At 42.0% G+C, this 21,293-nt stretch overlaps 1 long non-coding RNA gene across 1 annotated transcript; it reads right to left on the reverse strand.

Annotated features, from left to right (window-relative positions):
- Positions 1-9,083: 9,083 nt before the first annotated feature.
- Positions 9,084-19,283, reverse strand: LOC119626454 (uncharacterized). Its single transcript, XR_005242621.2, has 3 exons — positions 19,067-19,283; positions 13,999-14,125; positions 9,084-9,443 (listed from the first exon to the last, which is right to left on the reverse strand). It is a non-coding gene; the product is annotated as an uncharacterized lncRNA (long non-coding RNA).
- Between the last annotated feature and the right edge of the window lie 2,010 nt (positions 19,284-21,293).

The following is a 21,293-nucleotide window of genomic DNA, read 5'->3' on the forward strand; positions in this document are numbered from 1 at the left end:
CCAGTCAACATCACATTGATAGCTTGGAATCCACCATGGTGGAAATATTTATACTCTAGAAATTGGCAAACACTACAAAGCAGGGCTTTTTTATCCCACCAGAGAGCCAGTTGTAAAACATGTATGAACACACCACTGTATACATTTGCCAAAGCTCATTGAATTATGTATTTCAGATCCATGCATGATACTGTACGGAAATTACATTTCAAAAATGGGGGGTGAACAAAGCTCTCTGCTATCAGAGTGTGCAGAGCGCAGCTGGAGGCCCATGCTGAGCAGCTGGGGAGAAAGGTTGGAATCAGTCATTTGTGGGATGGAAAAGCAAAATTTAAGAAGTATTTTTCAGTCATAATGGATCTAAAGTAAAAAAACAGATCAAAATACATAAGCCTCAGAACAGAAGCGCAAGGCTGGGTCAGCATTTGGTAATGGCTGCACAGATTACAGATCATCGGCCTCGCCTTAGCAAGGAGGAACTGGAGGCCCATATCAGAATGCAGTGTTCATCCTCTATAATTTTATTATTTAAATCACCATACAAACCAGGCACAGTGGCTCATGCACTTTGGAGGCTGAGACAGGTGGATCGCTTGAGCTGAGGACTTTGAGACCAGCTTAGGCAACATGGCGAAATCCCATCTCTACAAAATATGAAAAACGAGCCAGGCGTGGTGGCACATGCCTGTAGTCCCAGTTACTCAGGAGGCTGAGGTGGGAGAATCACCTGAGCCCAGGAGCTCAAGGTTGCAGGGAGCCATGATTGGGCCACTGCACTCCAGTTTGGACAAAGAATGAGACCCTATCTAAACTATATATATATATATATTTTTTTTTTTTTTTGGTGTAAAGTTCTATAATTTTAACACATGTATAGATTCATATAAGCACTGCCACAATCACGATTCAAAATAGTGCCCATCACACCCCCAAAAACTCCCTCATGTTTTCCCTTTATAATCACAGTCTCTCCCATTCATAACTCCTGGCAACCACAGATCTATCCTCCATCGGTATTTTATCTGCTCAAAAATGAGAAACACAGTATGTAAACTTCTGAGCCTACTTCCTTCCCCCAACCCCTAGCATCATGCCTTGGAAAGTGCTCAGTTGCTGCATGTGTAAATAGTTCATTCTTTTCTACTGCTGAGTAGTATTTCATTGTATGGATATACCACAACTTCTTTATCCATTTATATCTGTTCATCCACCTGTTGAAGGACATTTGCTTAGAGTGATTATGAATAGAACATTGCATAATCATAGAATTATCAATAGAACATTTATATACAGGTTTTTATGTAAGCATAAGCTTTCATTTCTCTAGGAAGTGGGGTTTCTGGGTTATACAACAAATACATGTTAACTTTATAAGAAAATGCCAAACTTTTCCAGACTGGCTATACCATTTTTTATTCCCACCCACAATGTATAAGAATTATAATAGAGAAAAGAATGAAATAGATGCAACAAAAAATGATATAGGGAGTATCACCACTGATCCCATGGGAACACAAACTACCATCAGAGAATACTATAAACACCTCTATGCAAATAAACTAAAAAATCTAGAAGAAATGGATAAATTCCTGGACACATACACCTTCCCAAGACTAAACCAGGAAGAAGTCAAATCCCTGAATAAATCAATAACAAACTCTGAAATTGAGGCACTAATTAATAGCCTACCAACCAAAAAAAGTCCAGGACCAGATAGATTCACAGCCGAATTCTACCAGAAGTACAAAGAGGAGCTGGTACCATTCTTTCTGAAACTATTCCAAACAATAGAAAAAGAGGGAATCCTCCCTAACTCATTTTATGAGGCCAGCATCATCCCGATGCCAAAACCTGGCAGAAACACAACAAAAAAAGAAAATTTCAGGCCAATATCCCTGATGAACATCCATGCAAAAATTGCCAATAAAATACTGGCAAACCGAATCCAGCAGCGCATCAAAAACCTTATCACCACAATCAAGTCTGCTTCATCCCTGGGATGTGAGGCTGGTTCAACATACACAAATCAATAAACATAATCCAGCATTTAAACAGAACCAAAGACAAAAACCACATGATTATCTCAATAGATGCAGAAAAGGCCTTCAACAAAATTCAACACCACTTCATGCTAAAAACTCTCAATAAACTAGGTATAGATGGAACGTATCTCAAAATAATAAGAGCTATTTATGACAAACCCACAGCCAATATTATACTGAACTGGCAAAAACTGGAAGCATTCCCTTTGAAAACCAGCACAAGACACAGATGCCCTCTCTCACCACTCCTATTCAACATAGTGTTGGAAATTCTGGCCAGGGCAGTCAGGCAAGAGAAAGAAATAAAGGGTATTCAAATAGGAACAGAGGAAGTCAAATTGTCTCTGTCTGCAGATGACATGATTGTATATTTAGAAAACCACATCATCTCAGTCAAAATCTCCTTAAGCTGATAAGCAACCTCAGCAAAGTATCAGGATACAAAATCAATATGCGAAAATCACAAGTACTCCTATACACCAATAATAGAGAGCCAAATATGAGTGAACTCCCATTCACAATTGCTACAAAGAGAATAAAATACCTAGGAATCCAACTTACAAGGGATGTGAAGGACCTCTTCAAGGAGAACTACAAACCACTGCTCAAGGAAATAAGAGAGGACACAAACAAATGGAAAAACATTCCATGCTCATGGATAGGAAGAATCAATATCATGAAAATGGCCATATTGCCCAAGGCAATTTATAGATTCAATGTTATCCCCATCAAGCTACTACCGACTTTCTTCACAGAATTGGAAAAAACTACTTTAAACTTCATATGGAACCAAAAGAGAGCCCGCACAGCCAGGACAATCCTGAGCAAGAAGAACAAAGCTGGAGGCATCACTCTACCTGACTTCAAACTATACTACAAGCCTACAGTAACCAAAACAGCAACGTACTGGTACCAACATAGATACACAGACCAACGAAACAGAACAGAGGCCTCAGAAATAACACCACATATCTACAACCATCCGATCTTTGACAAACCTGACACAAACAAGCAATGGGGAAAAGATTCCCTATTTAATAAATGGTGTTGGGAAAACTGGCTAGCCATATGCAGAATACTGAAACTGGATCCCTTCCTTACACCTTATACAAAAACAACTCAAGATGGATCAAAGACTTAAATGTAAGACGTAGTACCACAAAAATCCTAGAAGAAAATCCGGGCAATACCATTCAGGACATAGGCATGGGCAAAGACTTCATGACTAAAACACCAAAAGCAATGGCAACAAAAGCTACAGTTGAAAATTGGGATCTAATTAAACTAAAGAGCTTCTGCACAGCAAAAGAAACTATCAAAGTGAACACGCAACCTATAGAACGGGAGAAAATTTTTGCAGTCTATCCATCTGACAAAGGTAATGTCCAGAATCTACAAAGAACTTAAACAAATTTACAAGGAAAAACCAAACAACCCCATCAAAAAGTGGGCAAAGGATATGAACAAGACACTTCTCAAAAGATGACATGTATGCAGCCAACAGACATATGAAAAAATGCTCATCATCACTGGTCATTAGAGAGATGCAAATCAAAACCACAATGAGATACCATCTCACACCAGTTAGAATGGCAATCATTAAAAAATCAAGAACCACCACATGCTGGAGAGGATGTGGAGAAACAAGAACACTTGTACACTGTTGGTGGGAGTGTAAATTAGTTCAACCATTGTGGAAGACAGTGTGGATATTCCTCAAGGATCTAGAACTAGAAATGCCATTTGACCCAGCAATCCCATTACTGGGCATATACCCAAAGGATTAAAAATCATTCCACTATAAAGACACATGTACACCTATGTTTACTGTGGCACTATTCACAAGAGCAAAGACTTGGAACCAACTCAAATGTCCATCAATAATAGACTGAATTTTTTAAATGTGGCATATATATACCATGGAATACTATGCAGCCATAAAGAAGTATGAGTTCATGTCCTTTGCAGGGACATGGATGAAGCTGGAAACCATCATTCTTAGCAAACTATCTCAAGGACAGAAAACCAAACACCGCATGTTCTGACTCATAAGTGGGAGCTGAACAATGAGAACACATGGACATAGGGAGGGGAACATCACACACCAGGACCTTTTGAGGGGTGGGGGCTAGGGGAGGTATAACATTAAGAGAAATACCTAATGTAGGTGACAGGTTGATGGGTGCAGTAAACAACCATGGCACAGGTATCCCTATGTAACAAAACTGCACGTTCTGCACGTGTACCCCAGAACTTAAAATATAATTAAAAAAAAAAAAAGAATTGCAATTGCTCTCAACAGCTCTTGGTATTACCAAAGGTTTTCCTTTTTTCAGCAATTCTAATAGGTGTGTTTGGTTTTAGTTTACAAGTCTCTAATGTTTAATGATATTGAACATCTTTTTGTGTTTTATTTGCCATTTATATATTCTGCAAAGTCCTGTGACAGATGTGACTTGCAAGTTTTTTCTCCTGGGCTATAGTGTTTTCATTCTCTTAATAGTATCTTAAGTCTTTTAATTTCGGTAAAGACCAATTTATCAACTTTTTCTTTTATGGATCATGCTTATGGTACCATGACTAAGAATTCTTTTCCTAATCCCAGGAAGAGATTTTCTACTATGTTCTTTTCTAAAATTTTTAGAGCTTCACTTTTACATCTATTATCCATATTGAGTTCATTTGTGTATGAGCTGTAAGGTTTTGTTTTCTTTTGTCTGTTTTGTTTGTTTATATGAATGTTCAGTTGTTCTAACATCGTTTGTTGAAAATGTGATCCTTTCTTTATTGAATTACCTTTGCACCCTTGTCAAAAATCACATGGCCATACTTAAGCAGCTACCTTTCTGGACTCGATTCTTTTCCATTGATCTCTGTGTTCCTATGCAGTACCATACTGTCCTGATTACTGTAACTTTGCAGTATGACTTAAAACTGAGTAGCATGATTCCTACAGCATTATTCTTATTTTTCGAAATTGTTTTAGCTATTCTAGTCCTTGGCCTTTCCATGTAAACATTAGAATCAGCTTGTCTGTAACAACAAAATGTCCTGGCGAGATTTTTGGCTGGAATTGTTTTAAATCTCTATATCAGTTTTGGCAGAATTGGCAACTTTTTAAAGTTAAGTCTTCCAATCTTCAAATATGGTGTTTCTTGTTATTTGTTTATATCTTCTTTGAGTTTTTTCACTGGTATTTTGTAGCTTTCAGTAAGATGTTTATCTATTTCATTTTCTGGTACTTTCTATGTGGTACTTGGTTTTCAATTTTCCTATCCAATCACACACTTCTGGGTGTGATGGCTTTTTTTTTTTTTTTTTTTTTGAGACGGAGTCTCGCTCTGTCGCCCAGGCTAGAGTGCAGTGGCGCGATCTCAGTTCACTGCAAGCTCCGCCTCCAGGGTTCATGCCATTCTCCTGCCTCAGCCTCCTGAGTAGCTGGGACTACAGGCGCCCACCACCATGCCTGGCTATTTTTTTTTATTTGTAGTAGAGACGGGGTTTCACCATGTTAACCAGGATGGTCTTGATCTCCTGACCTCGTGATCCACCTGCCTCAGCCTCCCAAAGTGCTGGGATTACAGGCATGAGCCACTGTGCCCAGACTTGATGGTTAATTTTATGTGTCAACTTGGCCAAGTCATGTCATGGTACACACTTTGGGCTCAAACACCAGTCTAGCTGTCACTGTGAAGAAATGTTTTAAATGTGATTGACACTTAATCAACTTTGAGTAAAGCAGATGACCCTCCATAATGTAGCTGGGCCTCATCCAATCAGTTGTAGACCTTGAGAAAAGAGACTGAGGTTCCTTGGAAAAAAGGGAATTCTACCAGCAGATGGCCTCCAGACATGAGCTGCAACATCACCTCTTCCCTGGGTCTCCAGCCTGACAGCCTGTTCTGTAGAATTCAAATCTGTCAGCCCCTCCAATCGCACAAGCAAATTCCTTAAAATTAACCAATCTCTCTCTCTGTCTCACTCTCCCTCTTTTTAAACACACACACGTGTGTGTCTTTCACATATACATGTGTGTATATATATGTGTGTGTGTATCCTATTGGTTCTGTTTCCCTAGAGAACCCTAATATGCTGACGTATAGAAATACAATTGATTTGTTTTTGTGTGTGTTAACCTTATATCCTGCAACCTTGTTAAACTCACTTATTAGTTCTAAGAGGTTTTTGCAAACTCCTTGGGTCTTTGACATAGACAATCGTGTACACTATGAACAAGAACTGTCCTCTCCAGGGTGGGAGGGGCACCAGGTTAAGAGTTGGGCATCTCCTTGTGATGTCCTTATTTGCTTAGGTCCTGCATGAAAGCACACAGTGCCCTGGCTCTTGAAAAGCATGAAAATCCTGAGAGAAAGCAACACAAAGCTTTCTCCGTTGTGAGGTGGTGAGGAGGGGATTAGGACACTAGGTGAGAAAGGACAGGCCTAGACAATGAAGGGGCCAGTGGGCAGATGGGTAAAACCACCTGCTCCTCAAAACGGCCAGGCTCTGAGATGAAGCAGGAATCTGCACTTAAACTGAGGCTAGATCCATCCCAAGGATTCAAGTGAGTCTGGCATATGGACAGGAATCCCAGTGGAAGTCTTTTTGTGGAGTGAAGGGCGGGGGTGAGTTGCAAAATTTTCTGGACCAGAACTTATTGTAGGAAAAGAAGAATTGAAACTGGGCATGAGCTCCTGCTTACGGTCCCAGCTACTCAGGAGGCTGAAGCAGGGGGATTGCTTGAGCCCAGGAGGCTGCGGTGTGCTGTGATCACACCTGTGAATAGCTGCTACGCTCCAGCCTGGGCGAGAGCGCAAGACCCCATGTCTAAGAAAAGAAAGGAAAGAATTCAGGCACTGTGAGGTTAGTAACCTAGGAACAAAGCTTCAGAGCATTCTAAGTATAACAGAAAAAAAAAAGTTTTACTTAAAGTCCATAAAATCCTGGGACATTAGCATCCTTTTTTGGAAACCCCTCTCTTAAACTGTAACGCTAGGGAAACAGAGGTTCCCACAGACAAACAGAGCACATGGCCCCAGTGCCCGGCAGAGCGACATGGAGCTGCAGAGTCCTGCGGGGACTAATTTGTACACAAGCACATGAAACACCCCCACAGGAGCCCAGATGTTTACTCTGTCTTGCTGCAGCCTCTGAAAGAGCTAGAGACCCTGTGAAATCAAGGGGGTGAAAATCCATGCAATTGAGGGGTTTTAACTCATGGTATGCTGTTTCTGCAGGCCCATGACATCAAGAGAAAACAGAAAAGAGACGGGAATTCCACCTTTGCCCACTGAAAACACATCTACCCAACTCCTCTGTCACAACCCCGAGATGGTTCTGCCATCTCCCAGCCCTGAAGACTGTGAGGTCATCTGACCACCTATTACATTGCTAAATATGGCAGGATGTCACCTGACTCGACATTAGGCTGCCCATCAATCATCACACCCCCTTGCTCCCACTTACTTTTCTATCACCCTGTAGAAGGTTCCCAACAGCTGTCCTGAAGTCCTCCAGGCTATAGAAACCACTCTTGAAACAGTATGTCAGCGTACCATTAGTGTCCTTCAACTCACACCCTCACTTTCCAGCCCCTCCTCTGTGAACGTCTCTCCTTACTTCTTCCACCAGCACTAATCAACCTAATGTTCCTTCACTCTTTTCTCCCCTCCCAGCTTCCCTCCAACCTGCACCCCATCCCCTCCATCCTTTCTCCTCTTTCTTTCCAATTCTCCACACCACAACTGAACACTTGTCAGAAACGGTGCCCCCCGGGCCCCTCCACACCTCCTGAAGCCCTGTCACTTCTTACCACCTCCAGCTCCCTGATGGCCCTGGGCCTCCCTCCCGACAGCTGGGGCCCTTCCTGGATCTCTACACATCACCAAGCTAAGCCAGTGTTCCAAAACAGTCTCCTGAACAACGATGACAACTGCACAGTTATTTTGGAAGGTGAGTGTGGCCAGAGTCCCAGAACAATGCAGGAAAGACAATGGGATGGCGGGCAGCAGGTAGCCTGGCCAGCTCTGTTTGTGCAGATGAATTCAGGAGCCTGGTATTTCTTTGAAGGATGACCAGAGAACGGATGAGCACTGAGGATCACACTGAGACCACGTCCCTAATGCTCCTAATCCCTTAGGACACAAGGACCTGAAAGACATAGAAACTGCTTCTCTGAAAATTGGCTTGATTATTCTCCCAAAGTTGACCAGGATCCAGAGCTTAGACTGCAGGATGTCAGGGGCGTATGCTGAGGCCTAGCTGTCTTCAAGCTGTAGTTTCCAAGACAGCCCAGAATAGAGTCCAATCAGTACATGGCAATAATTTCTTCTTTGTTTTCTGTAAGTTTTATAAAAACATACATACAGAAATGTACATAAGTCGTAAGTTTACAGCTCAACGAATTTTCACAAAATGAACACACCCTCAAAACCAGCACCCAGATAAAGAGAATACAACAAAAACAGCAGCGGGCCTCCTCATCCCTGCCTCCAGCCAATAGTCCATCCCCCACCCCAGGATAAATGCAATCCCAGCTTCTAACATTGTGCATTGGTTTTGCCTGTTCTTTGAACTTTCTGTAGCAGAGTTACAGAATATGTACACCTCTGTGATTGGCTCATTTCAGTCAGCATAATGTCTGTGAGATTCATCCTTCTTGGATATAGTTCCAGTTAATTCATTATCATTATTGTATTGTATTGTATTCGATAAATATTACTACAATTCATTCATCCTTTCTACTCTCCGGCATTTGGGTAGTTTCCAGTTTGAAGGCATAAGTAGTAGAAGTATTATGAATATTCTAGGACGTGTTTGCATTAAACATGCATGCAGCTCTGTTGGGTACAGTATAGGCCTTGGAGTGGAATTAGTTCTCAGAAACAAAAGAAAATAAATTCGAGTTTGATATAGACTTGATCGTTGCAAGACACAGATTCCCTGATTGTAGTGAACCTGAGTTGGCCATGAGCAGTGGAAGGAGCGTGCTTGTTAAAAGGATAAATGTGATGCTGGGAGGCATGTACAGATCTCAAGAGATTATTCAGGGAAGCACCAGGTTTATTTTAAATGATGGGAAGAGGTATCAAATAAAGGTTATAAAAACATCCCAATAAATAAGGCCGATGGTGGGCTGATAATATCTTCAGAGAGCATGTTTAGGATCATATGGTTCTTCTTCAGTCTTCTCTGCAGAACCTCCTGGCAGTTATGGCAGTGGAACATTGGAAACGGAGATGAACAGGAGGTGGGAAGAGGAGGCTAAGTGCATGTGGGCCTAAAAGTCCCTGCTTTGGGAGTTTTTTAACAGTCCTGGATGGAGGTAAGGAGGCAGGCGTGATTCTAAGATCTCAAGGAAAGGAGATTCCATGTCATTCTTCTCTTTCCTTGGCCCCTAGACTGTTTACGAATGAAATAATTTCATCAATGCTAGCAGATCCCCTCACTGAGACTTCCAAAGATTTTCATCAACAATGTTATGTCATTCCCAGTAACTCTTTGAAGGTCAATGACAGAATTAATTTTCCCATTTAAAAAAATGGAAACACGAAGACCCAGTGGAGTCCGCATTTTCTAGTTTTAGTCAGCCTTTCTGGAAGCTGTGTTCTGGTAACCACAGTGTCTCAGCTGTGAACTACGGGCAGGTCTACAGCATCATCTTCCATTCGCCATGTGGTTACTGCCCCTCTCATACAAACTACCTGCGTTACTCAGTCATCCAATATCAAGGACTATGCCACACTCCTTAGGGCAGGGGCAGAGACTTAGAGATTAATAAAACAGGCCGGGCACAGTGGCTTAAGCCTGTAATCCCAACACTTTGGGAGGCTGAGGTGGAAGAACTGCTTGAGCCCAGGAGTTCAAGATCAACCTTGGCAACATAGTGAGACTCCCATCTCTACTAAAAATAAAAAATTAGCCTGACGTGGTGGCAACCTTCCTGTGGTCCCAGCTACTTGGAAGGCTGAGATGGGAGGATCCCTTGAGCTCAGGAGGTTGAGGCTGCAGTGAGTTGTGATTGCGCCATTGCACACCAGCCTGGGCAACAGAGCAAGACTCTGTCTCAAAAAATAAATTAATTAAATAAAATTTAAAATAAAACCCTTTTAGAGTTCAAGTCTTAATCACCATATGGCTTTGGGCAACTTACTTTATCTCTCTGTGCCTCCATTTCCTAGACCTGGAAACAAAAATAAGAGAATGAAATTTATACAGCTTCTCAGAAGAGTATGTAAGTTAAGCCACACAAAGCATATAAATATCTGTCACTCAGTAGCCACTCAGCACATGGTAATTACAGAGCATGGCGCCATAAGAAGTTGCTGGGGAGGCAGACATATCAATGAATGCAGAAAGTATGTGAGGAATACTAAAATAGAAATTAAAGTGTCCTGTGACTTTTTCATCCACACAGATGAGTATCAAAGCTAATATCTCTCTGGGAGGATCATGGCAGACAGGAGGCAGACTAGATTGCAGCTCCCACTCAGGTGGACAGAGCAGCGTGTGGAGTATTGCATCATGAACTTTTGCTCCAGAATGACTGCAGGAATAAATCAGGAAAGCCAAGAGAACCCACAGACCTTCTGAAGGAAGTGAATTGCTCCTGCAGGACCTGGGAGACACCGTGAGTGCCCAAACTGTGGAAGTGGGAAAGGGGTGTTGTTCACCCCTAAACACAACCTCACTGGGGAACCTCAAGATCTAGATCACAGGAGAAGATTCTGACATTACCTGGAGCTGAGTCAATTCAGAGAGCCGTGTGAAATGCAGGGGTAGAGGAAGCAGTGGGAAAATCCCTGTGGGCTCTCTGGGTCCCCTGGAAAGCCATTTCTGCCTTGCCTCCCAGGGGCCATTGGGGAGGGCTACCAGAGGCACTGGGAAAACACCACATAGAGAAGGAAGCCTCCAGCTGAACTTTGTAACAATTCCAACTGAACAAGAAGTCTACTGGGCAAAACTACAGGGAGGGCATGAATCCGGTGTGCAGACCACAGGCAGGGAAGCATGGAGGGTTCACAGCTTTCACAGCTGGGAGACTGGTAGCCTGGGGCAAGCTCTCAGCCCTGCTTGCCCACTGCCTGGACACAGACTCAGTGTGTTGAGCGGGGAATGATGAGAGTGAGACTGGCCCTTTGGGTTGTGTGGGAGCTGGGTGAGGCCTGTGACTGCCAGCTTTCCCTCACTTCCCTGACAACTTGCATGACACAGCAGAGGCAGCATAATCCTCCTAGAAACATAACTCCATTGACCTGGGAAGCACGACTCCAGCCCCCACAGCAGCCACAGCAAGACCCACTCAAGGAGAGTCTGAACTCAGACATGCCTAGCACTCCCCTCACTTAATGGTCCTTTCTACCCACGCTGATAGCTGAAGATGAACGGCATATACTCTCGGGAGTTCTAGGGCCCCACCCACCACCTGGTGTCTCCCATACTACCACAGCTGACGCTCTCCTGAAAGTGCCACCTCCCAGCAAGAGGCCAACCAGCACAAAAATAGTGCATTAAACCACCAAAACTAAGGACCCTCACAGAGTCCATCTCACTCCCGACCACCTCCACCAGAGCAGGTGTTGGTATCCACAGCTGAGAGACCCACAGATGGTTCATATCACAAGACTCTGTACAGACAACTCCCAGTGCCAACCCAGAGCCTGGTAGACCTGTTGGGTGACTAAATTCAGAAGAGAGATAATAATCTCTACAGCTCAGATCTCAGGAAGTCACATCCCTAGGAAAAGCGGGAGTACTACATCAAGGGAACACCCAGTGGGACAAAAGAATCTGAACAACAGCCTTGAGCTCCTACACCTTCCCTCCAACAGAGCCTACCCAAATGAGAAAGAACTAGAAAACCAACTCTGGTAATATGACAAAATGAGACTCTTTAATACCCTCCAAAAAATCACACTAGCTCACCAGCAATGGATCCAACAACAACAACAACAAAAAAAACCCTGATTTACCTGAAAAAGAATTTATAAGGTCAGTTATTAAGCTAATCAAAGAGGTGCCAGAAAAAAGCAAAGCCCAATTTAGGAAATAAAAAAATACAAAAAATAAGGGGAGAAAGGTATCATATAATAAAAAGCAATCAAAACTTCAGGAACCAATGGATGCACTTACAGAAATTCAAAATGCTCTGGAAAGTCTCAGCAATAGAAGCGAATCCGCAAGAGAAAGAACCTTAGAGTTCCAAGACAAGGTTTTCAAAATAATCCAACAAAGACAAAGAAAAAAGAGTAAGAAAATATGAACAAAGCCTCCAAGAAGTCTGGGATTATGTTAAATGACCAAACCAAAGAATAATCAGCATTCCTGAGAAGAGGAGAAATCTGAAAGTTTGGAAAACATATTTGGTTATCCACTACTGGGTATCTACCCAGAGGAAAAGAAGTCATCATACAAAAAGGATACTTGCACACATGTTTATAGCAGCACAATTCTCAGTTGTAAAAATGTGGAACCAACCCATATGTCCATCAATCAATGAGTGGATAAAGAAACTGCCATATACATATACAATGAAATACTACTCAGCCATAAACAGGAATGAATTAATGGCATTCACAGCAACCTGGATGAGACTGGAGACTATTATTCTAAGTGAAGTAACTCAGGAATGGAAAACCAAACATTGCACATTCTCACTCATATGTGGGAGCTAAGCTATGAAGATACAGAGATATAAGAATGACACACTGGACTTTGGGGACTCAGGGAGAAAGGGTGGGAAGGGAGTGACGGATAAAAGACTACTACAATTTGGGTGCAGTGTCTACTGCTCGGGTGATGGGTGCACCCAAATCTCACAAATCACCACTAAAGACCTTACTCATGTGACCAAACATACCTGGTCCCCAATAACCGATGGAAATAAAATAATTTTTTTAAAAAAACGAAACTAGGCTGCACGTGGTGGCTCGCGTCTGTAATCCCAGCACTTTGGGAGGCCGAGGCAGTGGATTACCTGAGGTCAGGAGTTTGAGACCGGCCTGGCCGACATGGTGAAACCCTGTCTCTACTAAAAGTACAAAAATTAACCGGGCGTGGTGGCACACACCTGTAATCCCAACTACTCGGGAGGCTGAGGCAGGAGAATTGCTTGAGCCCAGGGGACAGAGGTTGCAATGAGCCGATATCATGCCACTGCACTCCAGCCTGGCCAACAGAGCGAGACTCTGTGTCAAAAAGAAAAGAAAAAGAAACTAATAGGGAACAAAAGCTAGTATCACTCTTACACGAGATCTTTAGGTATTATACAGTAAAACTATCTCAATCTCAGTAAGAACTAATAAATAAAATGGCAATAAGGGACTTTTATGCATCCAAAACTTTCAGGCAAAGATCATAAGTTCTCTAGCATCATTACATGTCCAGGTTATATTTATCGAGCCTTACTTGTTCCTTCCCACACATTAACATTTCAGAATTATATATCATTGATAACAGGTATTCTCTAAACTCACCTGACAGGGTTAATATCAAAAAATAAAAACAAAATTAATGGTATTTAAATAAAAATAGCCTCTGGCTTGAGCCCATCCTGGTGACGATAGTGAAATTCCAGCATCCCCCCAATCTTCTCAGAGTTCTTGGATGGCCTGAGAATGATCCCCACAGCCTCTAGACAGTACCAGCAACGTTCTTGCAAGATGCTCCCCTCCTTCTTTCAATTGGTTCCACCTCTGTCTGCTAAGGCTGCTTTCCTTTCTCTCTTATGGCTCACTTTACTGATACTGAACTCCTCCCTTCCCAATATTGAGATCTACTGTGTCCTGGGGCTGGGGCTGTACCTCTCCCGTATCACTCCCCCGCTCCTCACCACCACTGCTTCTGTCCTGAGCCACAAGCCCTCAGCTAAGCCACAGCCAGCAAGTGTGTGTTTCAGTCCAGAGGCAGAGCTGGAGGCCACTTGCTCCAGAAGAAAACGTGCACTTTACTTTCTTACCTTGCTGCATCCACAAGAGGGAGCCTCGTGCCAGCTTCTCCAGTCAGAGTGGTAGCCCCCAAGACTTCCTCTTCCATCCACCTTTAGGTGCAGCATCCAACAAGGTCAAAATCACAATGTCTTGCATCTAATCAAAAATTACCAGGCATGCAAAAAAACAGGAAAATAGGACCCTTAATATAGAGAAAACAAACATGAAAAACAACCCAGAAAAGACACAGACTATAGAATTAGTGGAAATAGTTATTATAATTGTATCCTATGTGCTCAAAAATTTAGAAGACTGAATGTGTTGGCAGATATATTTTTTAAAATACCTTTTTCTGAAATTAAAACTACAATGTCTAACATGAAAATACATTGGATGAGATTAACAGCAGATTAGACACTAAGAAGAAAAGATATGTGAACTTGAAGACAGCAATAAAAGGCATTCAAATTGAAATACAAGGAGAAAAAAACGACTGAAAAGAAACGAGAAGAGCATCAGGGCATTGTGGGACAACTTCAATCAGTCTGAAAAATGAAAAGATGCTTCCAGATCTAAAAAAGAACCCTTTAAATTTTCAAAGAGCCCATCAGAATTTTTAATAGCTCTATTAGAAAAAGGAATTTTCATTTTGCTGCTTAAGTTCCAGCAGGCCAATCTTTGTGATGAATCCCTTGGGATGTTGCCAATCCAGACAGGCAGCTCTTAAGGTGACACAACAGTCATCCCAGGACTTACCATCACATCAGTCATTTTGTTACTGTCTTTAATCATGTAAAATACTTGACTAATGAGGGTTCCTTCCAGAAATGCAAAAGTTATTCAACAATAGGAATCCTGTCTACATCAATCATTACATTTATAAATTAAGAGGAAAACCCACATGATTTCATGAATTAATATAAAAAGGCATTTCTCTAATATTTAACAGCATTCTAATAAAAACATTAACATAGGAATAGAGAGAAGCTATCTAAACAAGATGAAAACTGTTTACCAAAACAGAATTCTATTTTTAATCATGATGGAATAATAGGGACTAGATGTACCTTCCCTCCTCGCATAACTAAAAGTTGGACAAAATATGTGAAGCAAAAGTTTTCAGACATTGGACAACAGGTAGTGCAAGACTGTGATCCCTGAGAGAAAGACAAGTGAGATGAGCCCTGCAAATACCCCCAGCTCACTTCCTGGAGAATTTCCAGGCTGACCACAGGAAAAAGATACCGAAACAGAGTCCAACAGTCTCACTGATTAAGGAGACAAAGTTTAGAGTTCCAGTAGGGCAAAATGAGAAAAAATTGTGAGGCAAAGTACAAAGAAAAAGAACAGCAGAGAGTGAGGGTTCCAGAGATCTGCAGAGCAGTCCCTCAAGACTTTGGCTGAGTACTGCTATGCGCTTGTATAAGGAGACTACTGAGGCTGGGGAAAGAACAGCAGAGAAGAGTAAGCAGAACAATTTCAGGAGTTCACACAGGACCAGAAATAGTGTCTTCCCTAGCCAGTTTGGGAAGATCTCCTAATATGGTGGGGCATTGGGTACAGTTCTCAAAAGCTTATTGCTTCAGTGGGGCCAAATTAACCCTCAGTGTAAAAGTAAAGTATCTAAAGGAATGTTTAGAAATCCAGCACCCAATAACATAAAGTGTACAATGTCTGGCATTCAATAAAAGATTACCTGGTATGCAAATAAGCAGCAACATATAACCCAGTACCAGAAAAAAAAAATCATTCTATAGACATAGACCTATATATGACTCAGATGTTAGAATTTGCAGGCAAGGACATCAAAACAAGAATTATAAATTCACTCCATACGTTCAAGAAGTACAAGAACGTATAAGTATAGTCAGGAGAAAAATGAAATGCCTAACTAAACTTCTAGAAATGAAAAATACCATAACTAAACTGAAAAATACATTGGCAGGATTAACAGCAGATTAAATGCTACAAGAAGAAAGATTTGTGAATCTGAAGATATAGCAACAGGAACTATCCAAATTAAACACTGAGAGAAAATATAAGCCAGAAAAAAACTAAACAAAGCATCAATAAGTTGTGGGACAATATAAAGTAGCCCAACATATACGTAACTGGAGTATCCAGAAGAGGGGAGAAAAATAATACTTGAAAAAAATGGCCATTTTTTTCCCAAATTTAATGAAAATAATTAACCCACATGTATTAGGGCTCTACAAAGAAACAGAAGGAATAGGATATATATATATAGTATTAATGTTAGTATTATACTGTACATAGTTTATATATATAAAATATATTACAGGTGTGAGCCACCATACCTAGTGTATGTATTATTTATATATGTAAATATGTGGTATTTTCACTAATATAAATATATTGGTAACATATAACTGTATTTACATATACGAACATATTAGAGGGAGAGAGATTTATATGAAGAATTGGCTCACGCAGTTATGAAGGCCAGGAAGTGCCATGATCTGCCATCTTCTAGTCAGAGACCCAGGAAGGCCAGTGCTATAATTCAGCCAGTGGTTGAGTCCATCCAGAAGCACTCTCATGGACACACCAAAAATTATGTTCAACCTGCACGGCCCATGGCCCAGTCAAGTTGACACATAAAATTTATTATCACAAGTCTACCCTTTGTCAACTTGGCACCCATACACGTCTCCTCAAACCAAACTTATTTTCCAAATAAAAATAATAGGTCGTAATTCTGCCTATCTTAATACTACCCTGGATACAATAAAAAACACCGTAACTTCTTTCCCAGATGAGGAGGTAAAATCCTTGAAAGAAGTTTACTCTTTGATATCCTGTAACACTTGGCTGGGTGCAGTGCCTCACACCTGCAATCCCAGCACTTTGGGAGGCCAAGGCAGGCAGATCGCTTGAGCTCAGGAGTTCAAGACCAGCCTAGGCAACACGCTGAAACACCAACTCTACAAAAAAATACAAAAATTAGCCAGGCATGGTGGTATGTGCCTATAGTCCCAGCTACTTGGAAGGCTGAGGTGGGAGGATGACTTGAGCCCAGGAGGCAGAGGTTGCAGTAAGCCAAGATTGTGCTACTGCACTACAGCCTGGGTGACAGAGCCAGACTCTGTCTCAAAAAATATTAATTAAATTAAATTTACAATACTTAAATAGTATGATATAAAATAGTATAAATACACCTTATGTTACATGATAAGGGCATAAATGTGGAAGGATAACAAAGATACACACACAAATGTGTTTACGCAAAATAAGGAGAAAATAGACATGGCAATTTACCATCTTTGTTTCCGTAATTGGCCACATGGTCATGGCCAGTATTTACAACTACCTTTTCCCACCACCCATTCTGTATTCCCGTTGCCTTCAGCAAGCACCTCAGCTTTATCCAGTAGGGCAACCTCAACTTTTATTCCTGAAGGGTCTGAGCCATTTGTAGCCCTGCCTAGTTGGGTTGTAGTTTTCTATTGACATAAAACACAGGGCACGGTAATACTAAAAGATACCCTAAGGAATCTCCTGTATTCTGGATATACTTTTCCTTAACTCCATTGTGGAATAGTAGTCCAATTTCCCCCTTGGTAGTCAGGACCAATCATCCCAGCCAATACTGTAACTCCCTTCTTTACCTATTAATTGAGAAATATGAGGACCCCAAAGTGGCCAAGCAGGGGTCTTAACTTCCAGTTCTTGGGATCATTGTTGTGTCTCCTGGTGGAAATATCCCTGCCTTATGGAAATATCCCTTCCTCTAGAACTAAGACCTCTAGGTCAGCAAAGCATAAAGTCAGGAACAGGAAGCAAAAATTTTGCTAGTGTGTCACTCGGGGTAATAGTGAGTGGTGCCATTCCCACTTTTGTCCTTTGATTTCCTGACCTGTGAGTGCTACTAGCTACAGGAGAAACAAGATCTTATATTGGACTCTGATTCATAGCATATACTGCCTTCTAGGGAACTTCACTCCACCCCCGCAAGAAATTGCCACCTAGCTGGTGTCGTAACTGAGACTTCAAAATGCTATTCCACTGTTTTATCAAGCCAGTTGCTTCAGGATGATGGGGAACATAATCAGACCAGCAAATTCCACGGGCATAGGTCCACTGCTGTGTTTCTTTTGCTGTAAAGTGAGTTCCTTGATCAGAAACAACGCAATGTGAAATACTACAATGATGAATAAAGCATTCTACAAGCCCATGGATGGTAGTTTTGGCAGAAGCACTGTGTGCAGGGAAGACAAAACGATATCCAGAGTGAGTGTCTATCACATTAAGAACAAACACTGTCCCTTCTATGATGAAACGTCCCCACATAATCAACCTACCACGAGGTGGCTGTGTGATCACCCTAGGGACTCAATGTTGGTCTCTGCTCAATGTTGACCGTATCAGGGACTCAATGTCGCTCTCTGCTGTTGGCAGATTGGACCTTCAGCAGTGACTGTAAGCCAGGTTGGCCTTGTTGAGTGAAGTCCACGTTACTTTACCAAGCATAACCTCCATCACTGCCATCACGGTCACTTTGTTCATGAGACCATTAGGCAATGACAGAGGTAGCTGAGAAAAAAGGGCAAGCAGTATCCGCAGAATGGGTCATCTTGTCCACTTGATTATTAAAATTCCCTTTGGTGAATATTCACATGGGACACAAATATCACCATGTGTTTTGCACACTCAGAGAAGTCTGTCCATATATCTCTTCCTTAAATTTGTCACCAATTTTCCAATCATGTTCCTCTCAATTCCCTGAACATCCAGCCAAACCACTGGCCACAGCCTGAAGTGATATATAATCACAGGTCTGGCCATTTCTCCTTCCAAGAAAAGTGCACAATCAGATGCGCTGCTCAAAGCTCTGACTAGTAAGATATCCCTGTCTTTCAGGGACATCCCAGTAAGAGGTTCTAGTACTGCAGCTGTCCACTTGTGGGTGGTGTCTGCATATTGTGCAGAACCATCTGCAAACCAGGCCTGAGTCTTCTCCTGTCGATTGATCATAGGGAACTCCTGGTAACACCACAGGTGCAGGCAGTGGGAGAGAAGGCAGTGCTGCAAAAGTAGATACCATGAGCATTTGGGCCACTTCTTCATGGAACTTACGTGTGCCTTCAGGGCCTATTCCAACCGGATCATGTATGTACTATTTCCATTTGATGATGGAGTGCTGTGTATGCCAAATTTTATGACTCGGTGGATTGGATAACACCCAGTTCATGAATAGGCAGCTCAGGTTGCATGGTAACTTGGCGGCCCCTGGTCAAACATTCAGTCTCTACTAAGGCCCAGTAGCAGACCAAGAATTGTCTCCCAAAAGAAAAGTAGTCATCTTTGGAGGACAGCAGGGCTTTTTTCCAAAATTCTATATGCTTGCACTGTGATTCTTCCATTCATCTCTATCTGCCATTGACACCTCAAGCACCATGGGTCCACTGGATCATATGACTGAAGCAGGAGAGCAGCTTGCACAGCAGCCTGGTCCTGTTGCAGAGCCTTCTCTTGTTGTGGGCCCCACTCAAATCCAGCAACTTTTTGGGTTACTGGGTAAATGGGCCAGAGTAACACTCGCAAATGAGGAATGTTGACTCTAAAATCTTAAGAGGCCCACTTTCTTGGTTGTAGGAGGGGCCAGATGCAACAACATACCCTTCACTTTAAAAGGGTTGTCTAGCCATGCTCCACGCCACTTGATGAATAGACATTTTGCTGACATACAAGCAAAATTTGCCTGAATTTTAGGCAAGTCACACAAACGTCTTACCAATAAGTCTAGAGTAGTTGTTATTTCTTACTCACCAGGTCTAATCAGCATTTAAAATGCTGGAGGAAAAAAAATCTAAAAAAAGGATCACTAAGATTAGAACAACATCAAGTAGCCTAACAACCGTATAATTGAAGTTCCTAGGAAAAAGGAGGAAAAAGAAAAAAAACTTGAAAAAAGCAGCCATTTTTTCCAAATTTAATGAAAATTATTAATCTAAATATTCGAAAATAGGCTGTGCATGGTGGCTCATGCCTGTAATCCCAGCACTTTGGGAAGCCAAGTCGGGCAGATTACCTGAGGTCGGGAGTTCAAGACCAGACTGGCCAACATAATGAAACCCTGTCTCTACTAAAAATACAAAAATTAGCCAGGCATGGTAGTGGGTGCCTGAAATCCCAGCTACTCAGGAGACTGAGGCAGGAGAGTGGCTTGATCCTGGGAGGGAGAGGTTGCAGTGAGCCAAGATCACACCACTATACTCCAGCCTGGGAGACAGAGTGATACCCTGTCTTAAAAAAAAATAAAAATAAAAATAAATAAATATTCAAAAATATAAACTATCCTCAAGTAAGATAAACATTTATTTAAAACACCAAGGCACATCATAAACACATTGCTGGAAAGCAGTGATAAAAAAAACTTTAAAGTAGTCAGAGGCACACTGCAATGACAGCAAACTTCCTAGGGTGAATGTAAGCCAAGAAACAATAGTGAGGCCACTTTAAAATACTGAAAGAAACTGCCAGTCTAAATTTCTATACCCAGTGTAATGGTTGGCTGGAGCTACCTTAACAAAGTACCACAAACTGGGTGCCTTAAACAATGGAAATGTATTGTCTTACTGTTCTAGAGGCTAGAAGTTTGAGATCAAGGTGTCCACAGGGTTGGTTCCTTCTGAAGGCTATGAGGAATACTAGGTTCCATGCCCCGTTGGTTGCTTCTGGCGGTTTGCTGGCAAGCTTTGGAATTCCTTAGCTTCTGCTGCTTCACACCAACTTCCGCCTTCATTTTCACCTGGCATTCTCGCTCTTCAGTGTGTCTCTGTCCAAATTGCTCCTTCTGATAAGGACACCAGACATACTGGATTAGGGCCCCATTCTATTCCAGAATGAACTCATCTTAACATAACTAATTACATTTGCAATCACCCTATTTCCAAATTAGCTCAGATTCTGAGGTACCCAGGATTAGGACTTAAATATAAGAATCTGCGGGAACATGATTCAACCTACAATACTCAGTAAAAGTATCTTTTGGTGGGGCATAGTGGCTCACACTTGTAATCCCAGCACTTTGAGAGGCCGAGGCAGGCAGATCACCTGAGGTCGGGAGGTTGAGACCAGCTGACCAACATGGAGAAACCCCGTCTCTACTAAAATTACAAAATTAGCCAGGCGTGGTGGTGTGTGCCTGTAATCCCAACTACTCTGAAGGCTGAGGCAGGAGAATCGCTTGAACCCAGAGGCAGAGGTTGCAGTGAGCTGAGACTGCACCATTGCACTCCAGCCTGGGCAACAAGAGTGAAACTCCGTCCCCCACAAACAAAAAAATAGAAAAGACGTACCA

Source organism: Chlorocebus sabaeus, chromosome 1, assembly GCF_047675955.1.
Source record: "Chlorocebus sabaeus isolate Y175 chromosome 1, mChlSab1.0.hap1, whole genome shotgun sequence".
NCBI lineage: Eukaryota > Metazoa > Chordata > Mammalia > Primates > Cercopithecidae > Chlorocebus > Chlorocebus sabaeus.